Raw genomic sequence first — 13,659 nt, 5'->3', positions numbered from 1 at the left:
ATATCAGCCCCAAAAGTCCCTCATTGGTTGGACTCTAATTTACAGTAGTTACTGTATGTGTTTGCAATGTGTTGTTTGTATAGAGTATATAGAGGAACTGAAAGATCCTCATAGTGCAACTAATTGATGTTCATTGTGTTACATAAAAGTATAACGGACAGAGTGGGTGCACTCTGCATCATCACATATGCAGGGGACACTGGGGAAATAAGCGTATATAGCTTACAGTACTGATGAGACAGAAGCTTATAGGCTAAACACTTCTTTGCCAGCCAGCACTCTTATAGCTTATGCATCCAGAGCACAAAGAAACAGCAGATGGGGGGGAGACAGGGAGGGTAACTACACTGTTTCTTCAGATACAGTGGAGACATTTTTTATTCACACCATTAAAGCATGAATTTCACATATCCGCAAATGCAGGCGCACAGACCCACGCATGTGAGTAGGACATTACTCTGGTTGCTTCACTTATTGCTTCCCCGTTTTTACGCTTCACACATACGGTAGCTGACATTCAGGCCTTCTGGATCTGAGCCCAAGAAACAAGGGTCCCTCCCCGAGTCAACAACAAGACCCCAATTTCACCTGCAGTAAGCGTGGATGACTGAGAGCTGTCACCTTTGTTCAGAACTAACAGTGCATCTGTCTGCCTTTGACGCTCTATAGGAGGACGTGTGTGGCTCTCTTGTGTCCACATGAAAGGATAAAAGAAAGTGTGCCTCTATTTGCTTTGTATAGAATAGATCCTCGTCAAAAAGGAAAAGGGATTACTTCACAGCAGGAGGCTGGACCTCATTCATCTCCCTTGGGTGCTTTCTAAAGCTACAAATATCGAGATCCAGCAGTAGAGTTGCTTTATTGTAGAGAGAAAAAGTGGTGCGGGTGTTTTTGACTATTTGGGATTCACCAAGTAAAATGTTTTACAAGAATTTTGTTTGATGGAATTGTTAAAGGAGAACTCCGGACAATTTTTACATTAATCTTGATCGCTAAAAATATGTGAGTACTGTCAGTAGCAAAAAGAAAACTAACAGAGTCGGTCCTAGCAAACTAGAGTTATTGCAGCTAATGCCCAAAGCTTCCAGTTAGTTAAAACAGCAAAGAGAGTACCATTGTGCCTCCTAACAGACACAAAATGCAATTAAAATGTCTTTGCAACATGAACAGGGCTCTTACGTGAAAACAAGATGCGTTTTCCTGTCAGACATCCTACTGGTAGCTAGCTCGCAATTCTAGCTGGTAGGTGCCGTCCGGGAGTGTGTTCAGCCAGGCAGGCATCTGGAGAGGAGGAGTATTGGCAGTGACAATCTGTGTTGTAGTTTCCTTAGCTGGGCTGCCAGGCCCGACTGGCTTACTTGCTTCTGCTTCCTCCCCGTCTTTCTCGCCTGCCACAGCCGACAACAATCCAACGAGCGCCCGCTGGTCTGGTGGGCAGTTCATGCCTTCACGGCAAAACATTTTTAGTTTATTTCCCCCTCAAAAATAGGTAATTGAGCACTGTAGTGGTTATGACCATATCAGTGAATATGTAACTACATGTAAACCCACCAAATTATGTCTGTGCCCTGTACATTAATAGTGTTACAGAAGCTTCCTTTTAGGACGAAACCTCAAGCGTTGAGGAAAACTTCCTTTTAAGGAAAAACATCGGACAGACCCAGTCTCTTGGTAAGCGGTGTCTGACAGTGCCGGTTGGGGGTGTGATAACCAGTGGCAAGTATAGTCACAATAAACATAATTATAATACATAATTCTTCAAATCTACATGTACAGTTCAGATTTTAAGTTGCATAACTTTACATTCTCACATTTAAATGACGAGCATGTTGTCAGAGAAGAATGTTAATGCAATGGCTGCAGCTAAAAAGCATTATGAAGACAGTGAGCAGCAGCGTACCATGGGGAAGTCATACATGAGTAGGTGAAAGGAAATGGAGGTATTTCAAGTAATGAATTCAGAGTGTAGCTGGCAAAGAAATGCTGTGTAAGATATGTTTTTCTCTCTGGTGCCTTGGGATTAAATAAAGCAAGGCACATATCTTTCTGCTACAATTTTACCTTAGAGGTAGGATATGTAATGCAAGGGGCTTAACAGTGGCACACAGTTATCCATAACTTGATGAAGACTAATAAATATACATTCAAATTAGTAAACTAGTTTACCCTGCTGCCATCTGGTAAGCGATACAGGAGTATCAGCTCCCTCACCACTAGACTACAGCATGTTTTATTTTCTAATGTAGCGTAAGGGGACTACAAAGCAATTCTGTGTTGTACAATGATAATTAATCTAATGGCACGGGGTTGATTAAACCTTGATATGGTTGTTGGTGGCTAGATAAATGATGCTTGTCGGGGAATAAACTAAGAATTATTTGATCAATCTGTGATGAATGTCATGGCGTCTGGATGGATGGCATTTTAGAGGCATTTTACTTTTTTGAGGTAAGATAAATTGCCACTTTGACTCCCTTGACAATCCTGGATGAATCGAGGAAGGGACGTATGTTCTCCCGGCTCTTAACAGTTAATAATATACTTCCGTTTGCTTACCTGGATCTGTTGAGTGACCATCAGAATTTGGACTAAGGGAGTGACAACTATGTGGCAATGCTGAGGAGCTGGTGAAGTCTGTGAACTGTATGTGTAATAAAGTAACACAGTGTTAGGAGTTAGTGTTTGGGTGTCCAGAGGCAGTGTTCTTTTTTCTGCATAGATACAGCTAGGTGACTGGCAGTTGAGCAGCTGCAGTGCTTGGATGGGCTTCTGGCTGAATCATTAGTCGCTTAAAGATAACTAACTGCATCATTAGATTCTAGATTGTGTTGTATTATGTAATGCGCATCTTGGGCTTGTGCTCCTGAAAGGCTTATTCTCCATATCTACAGTGGTTATGCATCATGGGTATTTTGGTATGAAACAGAATTGACAGAATTCAACCTGCTGGCCATATTATAAACCTGTAGTGTTGTGAAATTATTAAATTACATTTAGGATATCATTAAAGATTAACAAAAAATTAAATTCACAATGGTGAAAATGCCTTCCAAAACCAGCATCCCTTTCCATTTTATACCTCCTTTTATTTGATCGTGAAACTTGGATGTTTCGAAACAATCTTGTGATATTATAAGTTCTTTTCCCATATTTTTCCCAATCGGATTAAATTCATCTAGTTGTTACGAAAGTGATAAAATACTTAAGGACTGATGCTATACTGTGGTTCAACTTTCAGTTATATTTCAGAGGTAATTGAGCTAATGCTTTTGTACACATACACAGATAAAAATATCCATATACCTGCATATACCCTCAAGGCTGCTTGTGATTTCATCCCCATTTATCAGTCATCACCCACCACGGAAGACCTGTCTGAAAGTGTTTCTCCACTTCTCCATACAGCTGTGCGTCGGCTAAATGATAGCTCTGTTCGCTTCATTTCCCCTGTTGCGTATATCTTTGAGCTGGGAACCACAGGTGCCCTTTCAAGTAATCCATTTCCGAGTCGCATATTTGAATATATGCATAATGCATGACAAAATAGCACACCTAGGAGAGGGTCCAATGAGAGAGCACTATTTTAGTATGCACCTGGCATCAGTGGCGCCCATCCTGATATCTCAGGTTAAATTACAAAGGTTTGGTGTGGTAGCAGCAATGAAGGTGTGTGGGCCGAGGATGGATGTGTAAAACTCTCCCAGACTGTTCTCCCCTCTTTCTGTTCTACCGAGTTGAAAGAGTATCCTCACAACGCAATCAGGCAAATGCAAATATTAACATGCTTTTGAACGAGACATCACTCAGTCAAGGCAGCGGTGGGAGAATAAAGGAGGACTTCATCATCCCAGTATATCAAAAGAAGGGAATTGCAGAAAAAACATTGCTACACTCCCACTCAACAAAGGAAAGAAAATTAATAGAAAAAATACAGATGAAAAGAAATTGTACTATTTTCCATTTTGACATACCTTCTGTCAGATTTCTCTGTGTCGTCTATTTGTGTGTCTGTATGTGCCTTTTCTCCCTGACACACTCCCCGTTTGTTTAAATCAATTACATTCAGGCTTTGCAGGCATGACAAGATTACTGTATCTTCACAATTGGAACAATAACAGTAAACGTGAATATTGTATAGCAGATTCAACACACTTTCAGTTTGCACTTTATAAATTGTATCCCAAATGTAAATATAGTAAACTCTATTCCAAGATAAGTCAAGCTTAGAAGGCAGGAAATTTCATCTCTCTGTTTTTCTATCTCTGTCTCTATCAATTATTTTTTTTCCCTCTATTGGTAAATATACTTGTTCCTGTGTACGGTGCAATTGAAATGAGTGCTATTCCCCCCCAAAAAATATATCTTTTTGGCATAACATTTCCCAGAGAAGTGGCTGGAGACTATTTTATCCCACTTTCAGTTTGGGGGACAGGAGTTGTGTGGAAAGAAGTAGGACAGCTTCTCTTTAAATGACATTATCTTGAGCAGAGTCCATTCTGCCTACCTGGTCTGCAGGGCACAGATTTTCGTTCCAGTTTCGTAGCGGGCAGATGAAACTTCCTGATAAAGTTTAATGTTACCTGTAATCAAATTGAGATTGGACACATTTTGTTGCGTCATGGTGTATTTCCAAGCAGTCCCGAATTACTGGGTGCATAAATGTATATGCCAGCGCCTTTGTATGTGATGACAGTAAGTTTAGGGGACAGACTGAGATTTCTATCTCCGTGATGGATTGCCAAGTGCAGCTGCTTTAAAATACTATTAGGACATAGTCCCTGGCTCGCTAAAGGGTATTCGCTAATGTATTGCTTCTCTTGGGACTGAGTTTGTGTCTGCTCTAGTTTAAAAGTTTGCAATAAATGCACTTACAAAACAAGACAGCAGGGTTTCTTTGTGTGCGTGTCAAAGCAAGTTGTGCAAGGGAAGAGACACAGCAAGAAATCTTGTGTTTACTGATACAACTGGTCACACTCACTGCATCTTCAGCTTGCCTTGTTTTGGCAGAACAGTTTGGTTATGCAATTAAAGCATATGAATTGATAGCACAGCAAAACAACAGTCCCAGTTTAATTCCTGCTCAGTGACATTGCTACTAAGCCAACCCTTGCCTCTAGAGGTGTAGTACGGGAAAAACCTCATTCATTTTTTGTGTCCCTCATTATTATTATTTCTCCTAGAGAACAGCCCACCCTTATCTGCTGAATGATTAGAAGTGCAATATGAAACATTTTAATAATCAGACCAACATGAGCAATGTAACCCACGCAAAGCCCAGCAGGGATGTCCCCTGGGGAGATGCAAATTTACCAGTTTGTCTATGCATAAGTGGCGAAAGAACAACAGGAGACAGGGCTATAAATGGTGGCCTCATTTTATGTTCAAGTGCTCATATGATGCTTTTTGGGCTTTTTTCCCGTTCCTTTATTGTGATATATATCTTTTCGTTGTGAATGTTATAGGTTTACAAAGTGAAAAAGCACTTAGTGCAACAAAAATATTCTTTTTTGAAAATTAAACCATGTGAACCTATTCTGATATAACGGTAAATACAATTATAAATCTGAAAATTAGCATAATATGGGCGCTTTAAGGGTAATATAGACCCTTAATATACAGTGGGGCTCAAATGTTTGGGCACCCCAGGTAAAAAGTTGTGTTAATGTAAATAAAGAAGCCAAGAAAAATGGAAAAATCTAAAAAAAGGCATCAAATGACAGATCAGACATTAGTATAATATGTCACAAAAAGTTAGATTTTATTTTCATTTACACTTTTAAATTAACAAAACAAAATAATGGCGTAATCCACCATGGATTTTGAGGTGTGTTTAGTATCATTATCCATTTGTAGAAGTCATCCTCTCTTTAACTTTAGCTGTTTCACAGTTAGTGTTCAAAATTAGCTGAAATTTTATTGAATCCATTTTTCCTTCTACTCGTAAAATGTTCCCTGTGCCACTGGCTGCAATACGACCCCAAAGCATGATTGATCCCCCCCCCATGCTTAACAGTTGGACAGAGGTTTATTTCATTAAATTCTGTGCCCTTTCTTCTCCAAACGTACCTTTTGCTCATTCTGGCCAAAACGTTCTATTTTAACCTCATCAGTCCACAGAACTTGTTTCCACAATTGTCTATATGTTAATTTGCAAACTTCAAACGCTGATTTTTGTGGTGAGGACGTAGGAGAGGTTTTTTTCTGATGACTCTTCCATGAAGACCATGTTTGTACAATTATCTCTTTATAGTGTACCCCAACTCGAGTGTCTGCCAGGTCTTTCTGGATGGCTCGTGCAGTCTAACGTGGGTTTTGACTTGCTTTTCTCACAATCCTGCGAGCTGTTCTGTCTGATATTTTTCTTGGTCTTCCAGATCTTGCTTTAACTTCCACTGTTCCTGATGACTGCCATTTCTTAATTACATTTCAAATGGAGGATATTGGCATCTGAAAATGCTTTGCTATCTTCTTAAAGCCTTCTCCTGCTTTGTGAGCGTCAACTATTTTCAGTTGGAGTTTTCTAGGCAACTGCTTAGAAGAAGCCATGGTGCTGATTGTTGGGGCAAGGTCAGATGAGTCTGGGCATTTAAAACCTTTAGATTGACATTACCTGGTCTTTCCATATGATGATTGGAAACAAGCTATGACACTGTCAGGTCTCAGCTTTCCAAAGGGGGCGGTGCATGCTGAAACTCTGCAGGGTGCCCAAATGCCATTTTTTCGTTTTCTGTTATTTTGAAAGTGTGCATGATGGAAATAACATCTAACTATTTGTGATATATTATATGAATGTCTAATCTGTCATTTGTTGCCTTTTGGAGATTTTTTCCAACTTTTCTTGGCTTCTTTATGCACATTAATACAAATTTTCACCTGGGGTGCCCAAACTTTCGAGCCCCACTGTACACACAGGTCTCAATAGACTGTGGTGTTTATGTCTGTGTGATTGTGTGTGTACTTTGTTTTTCTCATCTTGGGGTCAATAACCTAAAGATAAAGATAAGATAATTTGTTTATTAGTCCCCAATGGGGAAATTACTGCACTACACTCTGTGTACACACTTTTTGTTAGTACTCACACACAGGCCTGAAATACACACACATGCTCAGGACCTATACATGCACTATACATGGAGAGATGTCAGAGTGAGTGGGCTGCCAGCTGAACCAGCGCCCTGAGCGGTCGGGGGGGTACGGTGCCTTGCTCAAGAGCACCTGGCAGTGCCCAGGAGGTGAACTGGCATCTCTCCAGCCACCAATCCACGCTCCCAACTTTTTGGGTCCATACGGGGATTTGAACCAGTGACCCTCCGGTTCCCAACCCAACTCCCTATGGACTGAGCTACTGCCACCCCCCTAGCCATGACATAAGTGATTTATCTTTGACATTGTCTGAAAATGTTGGTTTCAGCATGGCCCAAGTATTGATCACTGGGTATTGACTAAAGACCAAGGTGTCAGATTCAGTTGGGAAAACATGAGGGTGCTGCATTAATGCGCTTTTTGTTTTTTGCTCTTCAAGCTTATCTTCAATATTCTCTGCTTCGGATTCTATTTTTATGCTACAGGAAGTGATTTGACTGTACATGTTGTTTATCTAACAGTTCATTTTCAGCCGCCAGTGACAATAGAAAACAGTCTGAATAAAATCCCATTTTGGAACTCTGAATAGCATTAACAGTATGGGTTGGTTCTCAAGCAATTAGCTTTTTCTGAGAATAATAGCGCTATTGTTCGCATTATTTAACGGCCCGCTAGTCCTGCACGATTGTTATAAAATCTTGATCTTGATTCACCTTGTTCACAATTCAATTTTTAAATAACTTTGATAAAAAAAATGTCTTGACTTTGATTTTCTTTTAATTTTACAGGCCGACTGCATCCCAAACGTTACTACTTTCTTCTGTGAGCTTTACACATAGACTGTATACGATTAAAGCACTGCAGTGCTCCCCCTTCTCTCCATTAAGGCCTCTGTGTTTGCAGGCTTGTGGTGATGCGCAATGTGCTATAGGCAAAAAAAAATCAATGTTTGGTACTGCCAATTTGTTTTGTTTTCTCATGGTCAAAAAAATCGTGCAGGCCTACATTCCACCTCAACATTTTGTCATTAAGTTCAATTCTCTTACTTGTTATATGTGTATTTAGCTTTTGTCATGTTACCATCTAAAAGGTTTGTTGTGAGCTTGAAAAATTAACACTCATTTCTTTGAGAAGCCTTTGAAACCTGTTTTTATCCATTTTTCTCACCTTTACAAATATGTGTTTTAGCGCTCTTTCATTCATTTATGTGCGTGAATAGATAGGCCCTAAACTTCTAAACCAAGCAATGGTATTTTTGTCTGGGGCTTACAACCTTAATCCACATTTGGGAGGAAAAAAGGCTGTAAGCCAAATATTATTCCATTACCTAAATGCCATGGTGCAGCCGGCTTCTGAAATAAGTACATTTCAGGAAAAGCTGGCAAATGCTAAAAATCCACAGTCCACAGGGACCACGGCAAAATCCCACATTGTGTAATTGACTGAATATTGTTTTTATCCAAACACTGCTTCCGCCACCCTCTAGCCTCAGGACTCACTGTTTGACTGCTGACAGACACAACTGCTGTTGTGACAAATGCAATTTTATTTGTTCTAATTTTATTTAACGTCAAAAGCTGCCAAAGTTCCAGCCAATACATTTTTCTGTTGTGTACACCCTTTTCTTATTGGATAATAGCCATGGGTTTATTAAAGCTCTAAACAAATAACTGACTATCTGGTCTTCACATTTTGAATTCATGCAGATATGCTTTTTATTTGTGTTTGTGTGCTTGGCTGCATCTGTGTGTGTAAGTCAAACTTTGAAGTGGCCTGATTCTGGTGTTCATTGACGGGACTGTTCTAAGAAGATGTGCTTATCGTGAGCGCTAATCCCTGGGAAAAGATGACATCAAATGGAAGCATAGCAAGGGATTATAGGGGCTGTTGTGGAGCATGATCAATTGCCACTGAGAACTGGATGGACAGGAAGAAATCCTCAGGTGAGCGCGAACAAACCCCAAACGTACAATGGAGTGGAATGAAAAGAAGGGAGAAAAAAAACGCAACCAGAGTATGAATTAACCATTACAAGGCATGGGGAAGCTTCACCACTGCCAAACCAACCAGACTGGTGAATTCATTTTAATCAGACCAACATGAGCAAGTAAAGGGTGGAAAGTAATTTTCCCACTGCAGCTAGTCCCTACAGTCTGTGTCTAATTCAAACAGTTATAACTCTACTACCTCTATTAATTCCTGGCCAGGTATAATCTTTAATGCAATCCTTGTGAAACCAACTTTTCGTGGTTCACATCCAATAGTATTTCAGTGTTAGCTAAGATTGTCTGTCTCTTTTTATAGAGCTAAAGATGACATACTGTTGCTGGTAAAGTTAGCTCATGCCCCATTCATGTGTTATTTCTAGGTTCCATATATTTTACAAATGGAATTTCAGATTTTGGAACAGATAATGGGTGTACCATCTTTTTGGTATACATTCTTTCCTCTGGCATTGCCATCCTGGCTGACATAGAAGCAGGAATAATGTCTTTGAGGAATACACTAGCAGCTGTATGTCCTCTATCCTCTTAGAGAAACCACTAGGGGAGTAAATAGCATCCATGCTCATGTTGTTTCATTTGTTTATCCTTTTATTGCAACGCACCTAAAGCAGCTATGATCAGTATTTTTATAATAACATTGGAATCACAACAACACACAGAGAATTATCGCCCAACTCTGCAGTTCCCTACAACTCTACAGTGTCTTTCTGCTCGTTTTAGTGTTACGGCCAGCAATTTCACTATTTTGCTTCAGTTTTACTTTTCTTATCAGCATTGTTTTCAGACAAAAGAGGCCGGCATTACACTATCTGCCCAGCCCCGGAAGACAGAAAAAGTTATATCCTATCTGGTGAACAAAGTAGAACATTTAGTAGCTAAAGAGCCTGAGGCTTTTCTCAGGAGTTGGTGGAGCCCTAAAAAAGAGCTTAAAGTGAGTGAATATTGGGCTTGCATGTTACGCAACTAGAAACATGACTTCGAATGAATGCTAATGTTGCTCTGTATCTCCTTAGATGTGCAGATAACCTATTGATTGTTATTGTTTAATAATCTTTTGATTATTATACATGCATGTCAAAAATGATGCCAAGTGCTAATTTCAAGTTCCTATAGACCAAATTCATTCCTTTTGTCTGCTTCATCTGTCTGACTGACTTTGTCACCTTTATTCAAGTCACAATATCAAACTTAGCAAGAAAATTATCACATTTGGGGAACTGTAACTGTCGTTTTTAAATGCATTTTTCCTTGATAAATAATTTGCGTCTTGACATTAATGACTTCATCTTAAGAAGACATTTTGCACTGTTAACATAGATCAATAAAACATATTAATATTATTACTATCAGAAAAAAGTATAGATAGTAATAAATATCTAATATATATAACCATTGTATCCAGCACACCCAACAGTTTAAATAATAACAAATAATAATAAATCACGCTTGAACTCTCTTCTGTAACCTGAGCTCATCACTGCAACTGAAACCTGGAAAACATTAATAATTGCCCATTCAGGCTGATCTAATGAGCAGAAGCACTTCTGTTGTTAAATATTTGTCTTTTTCTTTTCTCTAATTACACATTAATGGACCCATGCTGAGTTCATTGTCGCAGCGTGAGCAAACAGTAAGTAATGGCTCTTTAGGGGAAGTTCGCAGAAAATTTGCCTCATGTGGAAAGGGCTTCGCCCATTGATCTCACCTTCGGCTTGCGGTGAGAAAAACTTATTGCATGTCAGCTGGCTGTTGGACTTTTCCGGTAAAGGGATTTATTTTTTCTTTATTTTTATATGTGTTTGTGGTAATCAGACTAATTTTGGGGCACAGCCACTCTTCGAATTCTACCAAAAAGAGGAAACAGAAAGGCAAAATTTAACAAAGTCATGTGAAGTGCACCCTCTTTTTCCACGGGGGCTACGTTCCAAAAAGAACCTGTAATAGGCGAAATCAATGAAGTAGTAACCTTAATTTTTTTATTATACGATGAAATACTCCATAATGCATTGAAACCAAAGAACAAAAACTTTTTACAGGCCCAAGCATTTGTTTAACAAATAAAAGTACTGTATAAATACTGTATTTTTTTTTACAAATAACTACTGTACTGTAAAATAATTTTAATCATCAATACGAACTGAAGGCTTCAAATTGCGGGAATCAGCACCGCAAGTGCCTTTGTTGGTGCAGAACAGAACGTTTTGTCGACATTATGGGTTTTAGAGAAACGTGAAATTGCAAGAGAATTTGCTAACTTAAATTTGGCAAGCTGTTTTACGTATGTGTATAAACCGCAACGTTATTGACACACAGGTATAGAAGAAGATGAGAGACTGTTTAGCCAATCAGAATGCAGAACAAAATGCACGATGCAAATCCGTGAAGCAGCAAGACCGTTAAAGGTGAACCGCAATTTAGCGAAGGATCACTGTATTTTCAAATCCAGACAATGCGCCTGGGTCAGATAGTTTGCTTGTAATTGTTTTTGTTTGGTATCAAGCAAAAAACAGCCTCTAAATGTTCTTATGCTGTTAGATATCAGAAATATTTTGTTTTTACAAATAATTGAACAATATTGGATTTACATGTGATATTTATTGTACAATGATAGAATACTTGGTTCATACCACCTCTGCTTTTATATCTGTGTTGTAGAGTGCATTTCAGAACTCTTTCAACTATCTTCCAACCAATAAGTCCTCCAAAGCTTTGTTTTTTGTTTAAACACATACAGGTTATTTCTAAACCAATGCCCCTGTCAGCATCATGTTGTTGTTTTTACAACACTATGGTTGAAGGTTGGCTGGGTTAAGGCATGAAAACGCCACGATTGGGAAAAGATCATGGTTTTGTTTAAAATAATACTTGTTGAATTTGCATAATTCAGTTGGATGACTCGTCCACCCGGTAAGACACTTTTTCCTCTATCCATGCTGATTGCATCCAGACCGCTGTCATGATGGGTAGGAGACTGCTCGTTCAACCAAGGAAGATAGCTTGCACGCCATCAATCCCAGAGGCACAACCTGTATAACAAGTTGGTGGCAAATGAACGAGTTTCCTTCTCTTTGCTGGGCAGGATAGAACGTTAATATTTAAAATGGGAATTTGAAAGTTTTCTATTTATTTCTACATTTATGGCCCTTAAGGGAAAACTCCTGGCTTAGCTTCTTTGCTTGAATGCAAGCGCACACACACACACACACACACACACAAAATGTAATGTCCCTTATAAATCATACCTCATCTCATTGTCAGGGTGACCTGGTAATTAAGGGAATGATCCTTCAGCCGGGAGGACTGGGTTCAGGCCCCTCTGACAGCAACCTGCTGAAAAATCCTTTTGCAAATTATGTCAGGAGCAGTCTGCTGTGCTGACATTACAGTCTGTATCCCAAATGAGAACACTGTCTGCTTTGAGGATTAATAAAATATCAGTGTAGCATAAAAAAAACGCACAATTAGTTAATGAGGGGAATGATTAAGAAAAAGTTAATCGCAGTGACTATCATTTTGGATATTCAATTCGTCATTTATTTTCATGTATCAAGGAAAATATGTTGGTCTATGCTGCTTTTACCTGTTTTATATCATTGTAAATTGAGTATCTTTTTGGTTTGTAAGTTAGATGTAAAAAAATTGTATTTGTTTTTATTTGTATAACAAATGAATTGGTCCGGCTGATTCATCGACCAAAATTAGCTCATTCCAGATTCATCAGCGTTGGTGTATACTTGTGCAGTGCCCGTTGAAAATGTGTCTGTTTTCGAACCGCCTTTTTTTTGGCGTGATATTGCTGCTTATAGAATTCATCAAAACGAAATTGTACCCTAAAAATGCTTACAGAAACTCCCCTGTTCACCCTACTGCTAACTTACTGATTTACCTGGGAGAACGTTTAAGATTAATAATGTAATCACAAAATATCACAATGAAAATGTGGAGTACCTGTAATCACATAGACATTAGCCTCATGGTATCATGGCAGCGCGCAACCCACCCGGCCCGTCATGAGAGCTAATCAGCACATGTCTGCGTTAATCAAACAAAAGAACCGGACTCTGTGTGGTGTCTGTCGGATTTGATTCGCGGGGGTCATTTTGTTGAACTTAACTGGTAACTTGTGTGACTTAACCCAGGGTGATTCTGAAGAAAAATCCTGTGTCTGTGAGACAGAAAGACAGACAGACGTTCCTGAAATTTATAGATAGATGGTCAACTAACTAATATAACAAACATTGTTTTTTTGCTCCAGACATGTCATTGTGAAACCCAGCATTATAAATGTTCATCTGAAACCAACGGCTAGTGAGGGAACATGTCACTGGACTTTTTTAAAACATTCAAGTATTCGTATCGGCTAATTAAAAATAGCAAATTCAATAATAATGACAGCTACAATGGTTTCAAATATTGCAATGCATCCTTTATCTCATAATAATTTAAGAACAAAATGGAGAATATCCCTTCCACCCCCCGCAACCCTACACCTGTGAAGTCTTTTTTAAGATCTGGATGTCTTCCAGTTTAACAGGCATTAGTCAGGACTTTAGACATCTACCTGTTAGGG

General features: G+C 39.1%; 1 long non-coding RNA gene across 1 annotated transcript; it reads right to left on the bottom strand.

The window, feature by feature from the left end:
* Positions 1-1,107: 1,107 nt before the first annotated feature.
* Positions 1,108-13,334, bottom strand: LOC117952157. Its single transcript, XR_004658328.1, has 3 exons — positions 13,323-13,334; positions 8,604-8,608; positions 1,108-1,200 (listed from the first exon to the last, which is right to left on the bottom strand). It is a non-coding gene; the product is annotated as an uncharacterized LOC117952157 (long non-coding RNA).
* Positions 13,335-13,659: the final 325 nt, after the last annotated feature.

This window comes from Etheostoma cragini, chromosome 10, assembly GCF_013103735.1.
Source record: "Etheostoma cragini isolate CJK2018 chromosome 10, CSU_Ecrag_1.0, whole genome shotgun sequence".
Taxonomy (NCBI): Eukaryota; Metazoa; Chordata; class Actinopteri; order Perciformes; family Percidae; genus Etheostoma; species Etheostoma cragini.
Note: the sequence above shows the minus strand (reverse complement) of the source record. Positions and strands in the feature narration are given on the sequence as shown.